We start from the raw sequence: 15772 nt of genomic DNA, 5'->3' as shown, positions 1-15772 counted from the left end.
TCAGAGATCAAGATTTTGTTGCTGAGCAATGAAATGTGGTAAGTTCTCTTTAAATGGAGGTGGGGATTCCTCATACTGCATATTTCAGTGTTCGGTGAAAATAAACAGATTAAATTATTGATTCTTTAATGTTTTAGAGGCACAAAAAATGAAATGGCTACTGTGTCTGAGGTGGTTGGAGTTTTATTTAGTTAGAGAATCTTATGTTGGGTAGGAAGCTTAAGAAAAGCCTGGAGCACAGTATCTGTGTAGCCACCACTCTTCACTAGGCTGTCCTGTGAAGTGAGCTCATGAAATCTGGCAATATTCGTAATTAGTCTTTCATATTTACAAATAATGATGTAATTCATGGGCGCTGTCTTATAAAATAGTAAGGTAAACTTGTATTTGATTGCAGAAATTTTAGAACGAACTATCTGCAGTTGAGATTTATTAAAACATAGTGCTGGAAAGACTCAAAATAAAACTTGTATGACTGTAAACACTGAAGTTGGTACCTGAGTTGTCCAGACTTAGAAGCATTGTGCTTGTGATGATCATGGCAATTCAGTTGTCACGAGTATTCAGTGTGAGGTAGCAAGGGGTTTGTCAAGGGGACAGCTAAGTGTGAAATACCATAGAGAGTAGTCATTGCCTGGCAGAAATAAGAATGGAAATGATCTGTGCCTTATATGAGTGAGGAACTACAGGAGGAAGAGTTGTTGACAAGAGTGGGATTTTATAGACAGTGTAGCTTGAGGTGGGCAGTTACAGTCCAAGCTGAGGTAACGTCTGTTGAGAGGTGACTATTCTACAGGATATTTTGGGACTGTCAGTGGATTCACTTTTGTGTTGAATAGGCTTTAGGGCAAGGGATGCTATGTGCTGGAAAAGAGGATGGGCAATGTGACAGAACCAGCAGTGGGAGGTGACAGTGAAACAGACTGAGTCCTAGCCTGGAGAAACTAGAATGGAGGAGTTTGTACTGTTCTCTGGACCAGGAAGCACTGGCGGTTTCTTGGGGCATTATCTTCAAACAAGTGCTGTGTTGCCATCGTTCTGAGAATCCAGACTGGCACTATAGCTTCTTAGTTTCTTGTGTCATTGCTGTTACAAACTACCTGGAAAAGCTGGCTAAGAAAGGAAGGCTTTATTTTGACTTGTAGTTCATGGGTACAGTCCACCATGGCATGGAGGTCAAGGTTTGCTAGCCAACCAGTCTTGTCCAACTGATGAGCTCTAGGTTCACTGAGAAATTTTATCTCCTAAAACAAGATGGAAAGCCAAAGTAAACATCCCACAACAAGCTCTGGCCCTGGTGTATGTGCGCGTGAACATACAGACACACACACGCACACACATACAATTTGATTTATCGCTAGGACGCAAGTTAATCTTAATGTTCACAAGCGTCCTGATCTCTATCCGTGGGCTTGCTGTGTTTAAGGAGAAGCAGATTAGAATCTTAGAAAATACTCTGACATGGTGTTCATAGACTCACAGGCTGACTGTGTAATAACACAGTTTCTTTTGCTTCAGCTCCAGTGAGAAAGCACTGGTGTGTGAGGGCACTTGAATCAGAATGAAGCCACATGCAAAAGGCAGAGCACATGTGCCTCTTTTCAGCACTATGAAAATATATACTGATTTACTAACCTGTACTTCTGAGTGTGTAGGGTATGTATGTCCCTGAGGGTTCCTGTGTTGAAAGTGAATCCCTGTGTTGACAAGTTAATAAGGGGGGCAGTTCTTCTGGATTTTTGCAGGTGGGGCCTTTGGGGGATGGGTTGAGAAGGTAGAATACCTAAGATAAACCTGATTCTTTCAGAGGAGAAGAGCAGAGCACATGGTGCCCTGTTTCTTTCCATGGGATATTTTCATTCCCATTTGCTACACAGCAAGACCTTGTCTTCAGAACTAAGCAACAAACTTCTTAATGGCTTGTCTGTTCCTGGTCCTCTTTGGTATATTTTATGTTCACTTGGACTTTGTAGAGTTTCTTTTCTACTATTGATGTATTCCGTCTGGAAGGTTATCACCAGGTATGGGCTCTTGAATGACCAGAGCTGCAAGCTAAACAACTGAAATTCAGAGCTTTTTCCTCAATGAGGTTACCTAGCATCAAATATTTTGCTGCACTAATACAAAATAGGTTCACTCATCACAGTGAAGTTTTACAAATTATAAAATTAAAATTATCATGCATAAACTATATATGTAACATGTGTAATGTAAGTATATGACTGTATATAAATATAATTTCTGATTTATACTAGATTAAGATTTTCCTTAATAATGATACAAATCAGAATGTGAATTTTGATCTTTTTCTAGGTACATGATGAAGTTTTCTTGGGATACTGGGCTGAGACAGTGAGCCATAGATCTCAGTCAGTCTAGGACCGCAAGGGAAGACCAGTACTCCAGAGCATGCTTTTTGCTAAGCTGTGAACTTGGGTAGATTACTGAATCCAGTTTTTCCTCCAGGTATTCACTGTGAGGCCAAGGAGTGTGATCTCCCCCTGAGTCAAGGGGCACCTGCATATGCCTTTCCTCTCTTCAGCACTGCCTTCTTCCCTGCCTCCCAAACATGTCGTATATTATTTTTAAAAGTCACGTATTCTTTATGTGTATGGGTATCTTGGCTGAATGTTCATCTGTCTACCATATGTGTCCGTACTGTCCTTGGAAGCCAAAAAAAAAAAAGGGTAGATCTCTGGAACATGAGTTACAGGTGTGAGCTGCTTTCTGGTGCCGGGAATATAACTGGGTCCCCTGCAAGAGCAACAAGTGCTCTTAACCACAGTGCCCTTAACCATCCCTCCATCCCCAAGACATTATTTATTATTAACCATTTTTGTGCAAGTTTTGCCTGTCTATTCCACAGGAAATAGCGTAGGGTCCAGGGTAATATTACTGGGATTGCTGTTCCCTATGTTCTGCTTCCCAGACCTTCTGATTTTAGTCACATGAATTCAGAAGAGACACACAGAGCAGTATAGACAATGGGCAAAAAGTGCATTACATTATAATTGAAGGCAGCCTCAGGAATGAGAGCAGTGACCAAAGGCCCATTGCAAAGGAAAGTTTTGTTAGAGTGAGCATAGATAATAGCCAGAGACCACCATATTGACCTATATTTTTAAGGTGTGTGTGTGTGTGTTGCTGGGGATTGCTATGTGCATGCTAGGAAAAAGCTGTACCACTAAGTTATATTCTGGTCCCTTCCATTATGTCTAGAACAGAGCTTTCCTGAGGAAATTTATGTCTGTGTGATTGGCAAGTCAAATTGGATTAACTCTTTGTTGGTTTATTTGTTTGTTTGATTTTGAGACAAGGTTTCACTAGCTCTAGCTGTCCTAGAACTTATTATGTAGTCCAGAATGGCCTCAAACTCACAGACATCTTCCTACCTCCACGTCCAGAGTACTAAGATCCTTAACCCCATCAACATACCAGACCTGGATTAACTTGAAGGGATGGCATAGCAGTGTCTTTATTCTAGCGCCCAAGAATGCACATCTTTTTCTGGGCTAAAGGCTGGGTTCAGATCTCATGCCTTCGAGCAGCACTGAACAGTGCTGTCAGTGCACTACACTTTCAGCTTCTGTATTTAGAAGTTGCTGAGTGTATGGCCAGGGTCATCCTCAGTGACCTTCCAGCCGAGGATTAGCTCGACTGGCCATGCAGGTAGCCACCACATAGGAATGGTGTTTTTGAGAGATCATGCCAGAGAATGGTAGATGCCAGCTACACCATTGTGCTATGTGCTCTGAGTCTTAGATTCAGTAAAGGAAAAATCCTGCCTAAGTTTGTGCTCAACTTCAAATGAAATCATGAGTGTGACTGAGATACTCTCACACATGGATGATGTTTTATAGGAGGTAAGGGGACAGAGACACAGCTCCACACTCCCCTCAGTAGCTTCAGGAGCTTCAGGAGTTAGTTCTCTGTACTTTTAAGGATGTCAACTCAGACCACCAAAGTGGAGTTCTGTATAGTTTCAATGCTGGAAATAATTTCAAGACTGTTTGGTAAAGTAAAGCAGAGGTGGGATTTGTTAAAGACAAAGCTGACACACAAGTGTTGAGAAAGAGCTATACTCATAAGAAAAGAAGATAACATCCAAGAGCTTAAGGGTGGTCAGTATGGTTGCCTCAAATAAAGGGTTGCAGAAAGTAAATCATGTCAAGCCTGGGTCCAGAGTCCTCAAGAAAGAATAAACAATTCTGTCTTAGTATTAGCCAAATATACCTTTTTGGCTCAAGTCCTATCTCAGAATCTAAAAACCCTTTTTCTTTTGATAGGAAAGGGCCATGAGGTGGTTCCTGAGATGCCTTGGGTGGAACTGTATTCTTGTAGATGAAAATGGAAGCCATTAGAATTGCACAGGGGCTGTAGTACATGTCCTGGAGTCTCTGTTGAGATTCTTAGAAAGTGGCTAGCTTACATCTGGGGAGGGAGAAGGCCTCCAGCATTTGCTAATTCTACTAGAATTCTTGATCTGTTGCTGGCTCCCAGTGAGGAACCTCCTTTTCCCTCTCATGGTGCCCAGATGGTCCCTGCCTTTCTGTTGGGCCTCGATTTGAATTTGCTCCTCAGAGGAACTCTCTTGAACCTTGGTCTCCTGTGGCAGGCAACAGTGGCAGGTGGGACCAGGTGGGTGATACATACCTTCCAAAGCTGCCCCAGCAGAATCCAAGTAATGTCTGCCTGGAAATGAGCATTGAGTCTGGTGCATAATCTTTTCTGTAGTGACTAGCATTGAGATTTGAGGGAGGGAGATCAAAATACTGATTCTTTAGGAAGAATTTTCCTCTGCCAGTTAAGGGAACTTTAGAGGGAGTCCCTAAGTCTGAGGGCCAGGAATCACCTTACTCTTCAGGCAATCTGAAACCTTCCTTTAAGCAAAGTTTACTGCAGGCCTAAGTGATATACTCTAAGAGCATGGTTTTCTGGGCCACATCATCACTAATTATTTGTGATTTGGCAAAGACTAAACAACTGTCCTTGTTCTCTTGAATCAAGCCAGTGAAGGACTTCTCATGGTATGTGTTTATAAGACTTTAAGAGAATTGCTCATTTCTCCTTTCTTTCCTTTTTGCTCATACCGTATTCTCTAGCAAAGAAGTTTGTTTCTTTTTGTATTGGTTTTGCAACTGTTTCACCATAGCTCCAGTAATGGCTGTTATATGGTGTACCTTCTGCACAAATGTGAGGCACCTTTGTTATTTGCATATTCAGATTTCTCTGGCTATGCTAATGTGGAAGCTTCATGAATCCCTGCTGTGTTAGTGCTTGACTGGCAAGGGCCTGAGTAGAAGGGCTGCTTCCTACATTTGGAAACAACGCTCAGCCTTAATGGTATACTATTAAGAATACTGTCTGTTTTGTTGTTTGTATGTTTTTTGGTTGTTAAGCCATGGTTTGACTATGTAGCTCTGTCTAGCCTGCAACCTGGCTTTGGATGTAAACCTAGCTTGAGCCAAACTCATTCTGTGTAGGGTGCTAGGATTAGAGGCATGCACCCCCATGTTCTACAAAAGCATCTGTAACCTATTATCTTGGTACTTAAAAATTATTTTACATTTTGTAATCAGAAATAATTTTATATTAGCAGTTTCGGGATGAGTTGAAATTCTCTTTTATTTTAAGAGAATTGAAGTTTTCTTTTATTAATGATTATGCCAATTACAGTGATGCACGCCTATCATTCTGGCACTGGGAGGCAAAAAGATCCAAAGTTCAAGGCCAGCCTGGGCTATTGAGTATGAATCCTGTCCCCCTTTTCCCAGGGTGGTGATGGTGTCAATTAATAGTTTGTCTTCTATATTTCTCCATTTTTTTTAGGTTTTTAATGTAAAAATGTGTTATATTAATAATAGAGAAAATTGCTTATCTTTAGGGGGTCTTTTCCACTGTTGTATGCACTAATTATATGATGTATCCTTTTTCCTAAATAGCATAACAAATTTAATTTACGGTAGTCTATAAATCAACTATCAAGTAAACAGTTCTCTTCTGAATTATTTTGATAAAATATCTAGCAGTCAACTTATTGGATAAAATAGTAAATAGATTGACTATACTGGCTAGTCTCCCAGTCTTGCATTCTTCCACCTATACTTTAAATCATACTTTTCATAAAGACTCTCACTGTGTGGTGCAGACTGGCTTGGGCTTGAGATCCTTCTGTCCTAGCCTCTCAATGGCATCAAACTGGGGCCCAAATATGAGTAATGTTAGAGATGAAGAGAAAGAACTGACTGCCAGATCCTTGGATTGCTTTATAGGAAGTATAGCTTTATACTATATTATTGTGTATTTTAACACAATAAGGTGTATGCAACAATAAAATTCCAAGAGTTTATTATATGTTTTTAAAAAAGAAACTAGCTGTCTATGATGACTTTTTAAGGCAAATAAAACTGTCTAAGTTGACTTATCTTAGTCAGTTGGATTAATTTCACTCAATTATGATTGAGTGAATGTAATGTGACAAAACGCTAGATTAGACTTTTGTGTTTAGGATTGGCATGTTTCTGAGGCGATCAGCATGACTTTATGGTTATTTAAAGATGGTTGACTTTGTACACTGTGGCCTCCATTTTTATTTTACTTGAACATTTCTTACTGAAATTTAATTAGAAAATTTTTGTTTATCATCCAAATTTAATACTTTGTGGGGTGAAAATATCAGTGCTCTATCTGCATGTGCATCTTTCCACCAGAAGGGGGCAGTAGAGGGTGTCGATGGTTGTGAGCCAACATGTGGTTGCTGAGAATTGAACTCAGGACCTCTGAAAGAGCAGCCAGTGCTCTTAACCACTGAGCCATCTCTCCAGCACACCAGCTTACTCTTAATTATAGACATACTAGTCTAGAAACTTCTGAATGCTAGGCTATTTTACCCATAAAATAAGTATGTCATTCATAGTTATTATCCATAAAGTTTATTATCCAGAATTTTCCAGAGAAACATAGTATTCAAACATGTGTATTCAAACACCATCTATGTAGAGTAACACATAGATAAATGTTTAGTAGAGATATAACTGTCACAATTCATGGAGGACTCTGAATCTTGAGAGGTAGGGATGCTGATGGTCTGCTTCATTTAATCTGAAAACCTGAGCACCACATAGATACTAGTGTATGCCCAGGTGTCCAAAGGCCTGGGGCAGGGGCTTCTCTACCTGAGGGAAAGACCTGGAAATCTCAGTCCTCAAGAAGAGGGGATTTTACTAGGTTTATCCTATAGGTCTATATGAGTGAGTATATATCGTGTGTATCTTTCTGCTTCTGGGACAGCTCACTCAGGATGATCCTTTCCAGGTCCCACCATTTACCTGCAAATTTCATGATTTCCTTATTTTTCATTGCAGAGTAATACTCCATTGTGTAGATGTACCACATTTTCTGCATCCATTCTTCAGTTGAGGGGTATCTGGGCTGTTTCCAGCTTCTGGCTATTACAAATAAGGCTGATACAAACATGGCTGAGCAAATGTCCTTATTGTGTACTCGAGCCTCTTTTGGATATATGCCTAGGAGTGGTATGGCTGGGTCTTGAAGAAGCGCTATTCATAGTTGTCTGAGAAAGCACCAGATTGCTTTCCAGAGTGGTTGTACAAGTTTACATTCCCACCAGCAGTAGAGAAGGGTTCCCCTTTCTCCACAACCTCTCCAACATGTATTATCACTTGAGTTTTTCATCTTGGCCATTCTGATGGGTGTAAGGTGAAATCTCAGGGTTGTTTTGATTTGCATTTCCCTAATGGCTAGTGAGGTTGAGCATTTCTTTAAGTGTTTCTCTGCCATTCGATATTCCTCTACAGAGAATTCTCTGTTTAGCTCTGTTCCCCATTTTTTAATTGGATTACTTGGTTTGCTGCTTTTTAGCTTCTTTAGTTCTTTATATATGCTGGATATTAGCCCTCTGTCAGATAAAGGGTTAGTGAAGATTCTTTCCCAATCTGTAGGCAGTCGTTTTGTTTTGATGACGGTGTCCTTTGCTTTACAGAAGCTGTTCAGTTTCATGAGGTCCCATTTATTGATTGTTGGTCTTAGAGCCTGTGCTGTTGGTGTTCTGTTCAGGAAGTTGTCCCCTGTGCCAATGAGTTCTAGGGTATTTTCCACTTTTTTTTTCTAACCGATTTAATGTGTCTGGTTTTATGTTGAGGTCTTTGATCCACTTGGACTTCAGTTTTGTGCAGGGTAATAAGTATGGATCTATTTGCATTTTTCTACATGTAGACATCCAGTTGGACCAGCACCATTTGTTGAAGATGCTATCTTTTTTCCATTGTATGGTTTTGGCATCTTTGTCAAAGATTAAGTGTGTGGGTTTATTTCTGGGTCTTTTGTTCAGTTCCATTGATCCACCATTCTGTTTCTATGCCAGTACTATGCAGTTTTTATAACTGTTGCTCTGTAAGAAACTAATCAAGAGAGAGGACCCTGACTAAAACGCTCAATCCCCATCCCGAAAGGCAAAGAGGATGGACATCAGAAGAAGAAGAAAGCAGGAAACAACCTAGGAACCTGCCACAGAGGGCCTCTGAAAGACTCTGCCCTGCAGACTATCAAAGCAGATGCTGAGACTTTATGGCCAACTGTTGGGCAGAGGGCATGGAATCTTATGTAAGAAGTGGGAAATAGTAGGTTATGGAGAGGACAGGAACCCCACAAGGAGAGCAACAGAACCAGAAAATTTGAACACAGGTGTCTTCCCAGAGACTCATACTCCAACCAAGTACCAGGCATGGAGATAACCTAGAACACCTGCGCAGATGCAATCCATGGCAGTTTAGTGTCCAAGTGGGTTACATAGTAATGGGAAGAGGGACTGCCTCCGACACAATCTGATTGGCCTGCTCTTTGATCACCTCCCCCTGAGGGGAGAACAGTCTTACCAGGCTACAGAAGATGACAATGCAGCCACTTCTGATGTGATCTGATAGAGTAAGATCAGAAGGAAGGAGAGGAGGAGCATGTGTGAAGAAGGGGGAGGGAGGGTGGGATTGGTAGGGGAGGAGGGAGGAGCTTATGGGGGGAATCTTATTTGGGAATAAAGTGTAATTAATAAAATTAAATTAAATTAAAAAAATAAAAAAAAGAAGAGGGGATTTTTTTTCCCCTTCTGCAGTGTATTTGGTTTGGCTCCCTGATAGATCAGATGATGATTGCCCATTGATGCATTTGAATTACTATTAATCTAATGATTTAAACACTAGTATCTTCTGGAACCACTGTTACACCTACACCTTGAAATAGTATTTTGTCAAGTCTTTTGCTTTTATAATCTGGATAAGGCATATTTTGCCAGGCTTTTTATAGGTGTCTCTGAGCCTAGTCAAGCTGCCTACTAACATCAGCTATCACAGGCAGGGAAGATAGTGTACAGTATGTTGTACAAGAAAATCATAGTAGCTACCAAGGAAATTTGCCCCTGCTCTCACTATGCAATAACTGTTGTCCATCACTAAGTTGCTTACATCTCCAAATTGAGACTGAAATGAAACACAGGATAACCACCTACACCTGGAGTTTCTGTCCTTATTCATTCAAGGGTCTCTTCTTCTAGAATATTTGACCAGTGGGAACACAACCACTGTCAAAGCATCAGGGCTTCTGTTTAGAAATGTAGGATGGAGTTGAATTGCACGCTTTGAGCTTTTCAGTAGAGCACCTGATATAACTGGTGCACCACTATCACGAGAGGCAGTTGCCTTGGCACCCATTTCTGAAATGCACAGTGTCTCTGTCTGCCTGGCTAATCCTGGAACATATTTGATGCTGAATAAATACTTGCTTAGCTGCCGCATCTCCTTAGCAAGTAACTTGTAACTAAAGTAGGTAAGTTATCAGATTAAAGTATGTGTTTTGCCAAAAATGGGAAACAAATATTTTCTAAGGTAAGCTTCAAATTGGATAATCAGACAAGAGATAAATGATGTAAATATTTTAAAACAAATCTTTTGCATCTGCCTTTCCATTAGATTCCTTAATTATTTATGTCATGTTTAATAGAAGCTAGTTGAGCTTTCTCAGCTGAACGCTTAATTTAACTGGCTTGCCCTTTACCCATTAAACTGATCAGTTATTGATTTGCTTATGGTGTGTTTTGTAGCTTCAGTCTTTTTGAAAATGCAAAAAGGGAAATTATAAGACGATTATTTCTTCTTGGAAGTATATCTGTTCATCATATAGAGTGTTTGAATAAAAACACATTTCCCTGCTAGGCTTGTTATTTTATTTTAAAGCTAATAAGGTGAAATTAACTGTTGGTTTGCATTCAATCCATGAATTTTAATATACTTAAAGAATTATGCCACTATCGCCACAATTTTTTAATATAACGTTGTTATTCTTTGAGACGTTACATATTCATACAACTGGTTTTGACAATATTTACCCAAATTGCTTCCCTAACTTTTCCTAGTTCCACTACCCCACTTCCCTATCACCAGCCTACTTTTGAGAACAGAGAAATAACTTGAATATAAGGTAAATCCTGATGATATCAGGTGAAAACTAGTGTGTGTGCCTTTGTGTGTGTACGCGCATGTGCGCATGCCTGTGTGTGTGTCTTCAGCTTTTAGCATTTTGACATTGGTATAGAAATGTGTATTTTTATCTTTCTAATGTAAAGTGTGGTCTTGGCCTTGACACCGAGATGTGGGAAGATGAAGGTGTGCTACAGTCCTTGAGTGTTTCTGTGAAAGCTAATTAGGACAGACATTTTTCCTCAACCTATTTTAGCTCAAATTCTGAAAAATGTTAACCCTTTATAGTTTAAAAGCCAACATCCTGTTATAATGAAACTAAGTTCACATATAAATTAGAATCCATTCACAATAACCAGGCCTTTCTATTTGGGACACCAGGACTGGGGATTGCCCCCAGTTCAAGCTCTCTCCTTTGCTTTCTGATGCTATTATGGTGATTGATTGCTCACTTGCTGAGAGGAAATGTGGGCACTGCTGATCGACTCAATGCTGCTCTGACGCTATTAATGAAGCCATGGATGAAATATGTTTCTGGTTGTCTTCTATGGGGGCACGCATGACTTTGTCAGAGTTGAAGGTGACTTCAGAACGGGATCACCCAGCACTGGGGCAGTGCTGTTTTGAATATTCTCCTGCAGTTATTGCAGTACTCACTGGAAGCAATCATGTAAACAGGTTGTAATACCCACTCATTTATATAATCACATAGATAGTAAGTGTAACATTTTGATACTTGATTAATATACAATTAGAGATCAGGGAAATAGAGAAATAAAACTGTTTATAGCCTTTGGGTATGAAGACACTGGTGTAATTGCAGGATAGAGAAATGTGTGCATGCAATCTGTACGGTGTCCTCTGACTGTGGATTTTGACCCATCAGCCACCTAAGAGAGAGAAAGCAAGAATGTGGATTGCTACAACAGAAATGGACGTTGGAAGATTCTGTAAAATAAAATATACCAGAGATGAAACAATCACAGACTGTATGATTCCATATATAGTGATTGGAGTCCTCAGAGATGTAGACCCAAAGGAAAGAGATGTTTTCAGATCCCAAGGAGAAGGGAATATAGTTTTGATCTTGAATGTGCTCAGTTTTAACTTGGAATAATAAAACTTTTGGGACATAGATAACTGTAAAATTAACTTCTATTATCCTAAGGTAATTGTTACCTTGGAGGCTTATTGCCTCTCTCTGCTAATCTAGGCCTAGTCCTGGAAGCTTCTAGCCTCCGTACAATCTAACCTAGGCCTAGGATGTTTCAGCCTCTGGGACTTATTGCCTTATAATTTCTTGTTCTTTCTGAGCTGGGTGGTTCAATTCAGCTCTTCTGGCTCAAACTCCTCTCCCAGCTGACTGATTCAGTCTGGCTTCTCTCTTGGCCCCTGAAGTGCTCTGCTTGGCTTCAAACAAACTCCAGCAATCTTTTCTAATCTTTTGGCTCCTTCTCCCTCCCTGGCTCATTCAGTCTTCAACTGTGTTCAGTCTCTGCAACCTGTCTGTCTATTCCTGACCTAATAAATCTGCCTTCTCTCCCTCTCCACTGCCCCTTAAGTGGCTTTTCTTTCCTCTCCTCTTGAGAGTTGGGGAGTATCCTAGTCTATCAAGTCTTCTGTGATTTGTTACCTTTTCTGCCACTCAATTAAACATCATTTTCAAACATGGGTGCTTCTATTTACAAACTAACTTTACCTTTGTTGTTTGGGATTAAAGGCATGTACCACTACACCTGGACCTAAGCTTTTCTTTACCTGAAACTTGCTCTATACCAGGTTGGCCTTGGACTTACATCTACTTGCCTCTGTCTCCTGGATTAAAGGTGTGTTTATATTCCAGCCAGATCACATAGACCTCTAAGGCCTTTGGATGTGATTTCTTGCTAGAACAGCCATGTACTGCATTAAAATTCCTCTACAGATAACATGTGACAGTTGTTTCACTTTGTGGCTATGCTTGATGGCACTGAATTTTACGCATAATGAAAGTGGCTAATATATGTATCATCACAGTAAAACAACAAGTTCATTTCTACTCTACTCACAATAGCTAGGTCATGGAAACAGCCTAGATGTATATCAGCTGCTGAATAGATAAAAATATGGCATCTATGCACAATGGAATTTTATTCAGCTATAAAGAAAAATGAAATTCACAGGGAAATGGATGGATGTGAGGTAACTCAGTAAGGTAATGCAGATACAGAAAGATAAATGTCACATTTTATCATTGATATATAGTTTCTGTACTCCTTTCTATTCTTTTTAATGATGTATCTGTGCGGGTTATGTTGATATGAGTGTAAATGCCCATGGAGGTCAGAACAGATGTTTCTGTGTGGGCTATGTGCACACGAGTGCAAGTGCCTAGGCGGTCAGATTAGGATGTTAGATTCCCTGGAACTGCAGTTGCACCACCTAGGAACTGAACCTGGGGCCTGAAGAAAAGAAGTATGTGCTCTTTACTGCTGAGCTACCTTTCTAGCTCAGCAGTACTCAGGCGTACTCAGACATGAATTGGTGGTATAGACATTCCAAAATCAGACAGGCTCTGATGACTGCAGTGCAACAAAAATAACACTTAACAGTTGTTTTAAAATGTGCACACTCACCAGATTGCCCTTTCATATTGAGCTTTTTGCACTCAGTTTATTGCTTTTTCTTGATATTTTGAGTTCAGAAATAAATAATAAACATGGGTGTAATTTCTATTTTCTAAGAAGACAGCTCCATATAACAGCGCAGGAGAGAAACACTGGCTTATTGATCTGGTTAGCCATTCTTCAGTCTCTGCCTGTCAAATAATTGCCATCTATATTTTGATCAGCCTTGGCATATCAACTCTTAAATTATAAGTGACCTTATGTTGAAATAGTGTTGTCAAGCTCTTCAAGGCATAAAGACATATACCTATCCCATGCACGCATGTGTATGTGTATAAATGTGCCCCTCATATTCCTGCCTCCTCATGCAGACTGTCCTCCAGCTACACATAGAACTACAGCAGAACAAAATTCTCCCTTGGTCTTTGGCATATTTATGCATTGGGCTGAAAGTTCCATTGGTGAACCTAGACCTTGTGTCTGTTCTATAAATTCCTTTGGTGAGCCTCAGCACAATGGTGGGCTGTAGATTCTTTCTGTTGGGTTGTATGTTATGATTAAGATCTAGAGACCCTAGAGATAGATTCTGCAATGGGGCAACTTTTGCAGTCTTGGGTTTTAATTTTCTTCATATTAAGACATGCTTTCCCTCATTCCAAAAGTTAAAGGAAGCTGATGCCTGTTGACCTGCTTTTCTCAAACTGGTTCAATACTAATCAAACTTCTGTCTTCCTATGAAATGTAGATATATTCTGATATAATCTCATTATTATGCAAGCATGCTTTAAAAGATCATATTCTATCCCACTAATATATGATGTTAAATGTATGTCCATAAAACAGATATTTATAAATGCAAAATGTGTGTGTGTTGCTGTGGTTAATTTGTTTCTGTGTTGAATATTTTTTATATTTGTATGTGTGTGTGTACACTTGTTTGTGTGTAGATTAGAGGAGAACTTTAGAGAGTCCGTTGTCTCCTTCCACAATGTGAATCCCAAGGAATTGAACTCAGATCTAAGGTTGTCAGTCTTGGCAGCAAGCACCTTTGCCAATTGAGCCATCTCACCACCCATATGACTCTATACATGAGTGCCTGTAAGAATCGTTAGTGTCATAGGAACCCTTGTTGGGTTGTACAGACAACAGTAAACTGTAACTCCTGCTTCTGTGTAGCTTTCAGTCTTGGAGAGCTCACAGCACTGCCAGACAGCACTGTAGGAACATTGGATAGCACTGGGATCTGGTGGCTGAGAGACCAGAATGGAAGAAGTGTTTGGAAAGGGAAGAAGCAAAGGTTATCCTTTACCAAGAGTGCCAAAGGAGCAGTAGAAGAGAAGCAGAGCTGGTGCTCTACTAACCTGTATTGTCAGGTATTTGTGACAGGGTAGAACACAGGCATTATTAAGAATAGTTTTGGTATCTCACGTAATTCATAAATGACCTTGAGATTGCTGTGTATTGAGGATGACCTTGGATTTAGATCCTCTTTCCTCTACCTCTGGTGCTGGGATTACAGGCCTGAATAATCATGCCTGGTTTTATGTGGTGCTGGGACTGGAACCCAGGCGAGCACGTCACTGACTGTGCTGCAGTCGTGCCCAGGTCATGAAACACAGGCTTTAATCAAGGGGCCTGGCTCTTTTAATTTTGTGCCCCATTGCCTTACATTTCAAATTTTTGAAATGTGTAGTATCAAGCAGAGGGTCCCTGCTAGCAAGGAAGCTTATTTTGAGAACAGAAGAAGAAAAGGCCACCATGTTCCTACAGCCTTCTGTAAGCTGGCACATTGTTTTAGGGGCAAGTCATGCCTAAAGCTGTGCCCTCTCCACAGTCAGTGTCCACCCCATGTGCTTTCAAGAAATGCACTTTCCTTTGCCCACCCCTGGTAAAGCAGGCTTTAGATACTATTGTACTGCTCAGTATGTAGTATCTTTCGTTTGTGTATGGCGTGCTCACTGGTAAAACATATCTGGATTATTTTACTGCCTTTTAATAGTAGCCCACTGGCTCTGTAAAGGGAGTGTAGCCACCATCCCCTTATCACAGATGAGGAATTTGAGGCTCAAAAAATGCAAACATGTATGTTCAGATACCTTTTCGACACAATAGATATGTCCAACAACATCTTAACCTTTGAGTCAGCCCCTTGAGAAAACAGATCTTACGGATCTTTCTCTCAAGCTTTGGGTGTCTTAATCTTTTGGTTTGGAGAAACCAGAAAGGTAGGAATCAGAGCAGAGGGCCAACATTTTCACTAGAGAACAAGTAAGTTGTGCTTGCTCAAACAGACTCCTGAGCGTGGAGCTGCAGCTGCTTAATTTGCTACCTCCTTAGAAACTCAACTACCACTCATAGCAGTCCATCCGCAGCCATGCATGTGTGCTCACTGATTCCCAGGAGATGGCCAGGAGATGTAGGGTAGTTATGAGTAACTTTATTTGGTCACCTGCATTTCTTAGTGAAAGGGGCTTTTCAAAAGAAATAATAGTAACAAAGCTTCTGCTAAGAAGGTGTCTCATTGGTAGTCACCTGGCTTCTGCTTTGTTGACAATGCTAATGTGCAGCCAAGGGAAGGAAAATGGGCATCAAAAAGCAGGGATGGTGTGAGCGTGACTGACTTGAAAGTGACTGAAGGGTCATGGGAAGCACTAGCTGGCTTTCGGCTGTATAATACCC

General features: G+C 40.4%; 1 protein-coding gene across 9 annotated transcripts in view; it reads left to right on the top strand.

Moving 5' to 3' along the window:
- Window positions 1-15772, top strand: part of Cdkal1 (CDK5 regulatory subunit associated protein 1 like 1) — a 549424-nt gene that overhangs the window by 339754 nt on the left and 193898 nt on the right. The gene's annotated exons all lie outside the window — the stretch shown is intronic.

The sequence above is a fragment of the Meriones unguiculatus genome, chromosome 19, assembly GCF_030254825.1.
Source record: "Meriones unguiculatus strain TT.TT164.6M chromosome 19, Bangor_MerUng_6.1, whole genome shotgun sequence".
Classification (NCBI taxonomy): domain Eukaryota; kingdom Metazoa; phylum Chordata; class Mammalia; order Rodentia; family Muridae; genus Meriones; species Meriones unguiculatus.
The sequence above is the reverse complement of the archived record's forward strand: the minus strand, read 5'-3'. Positions and strand labels throughout refer to the sequence as shown.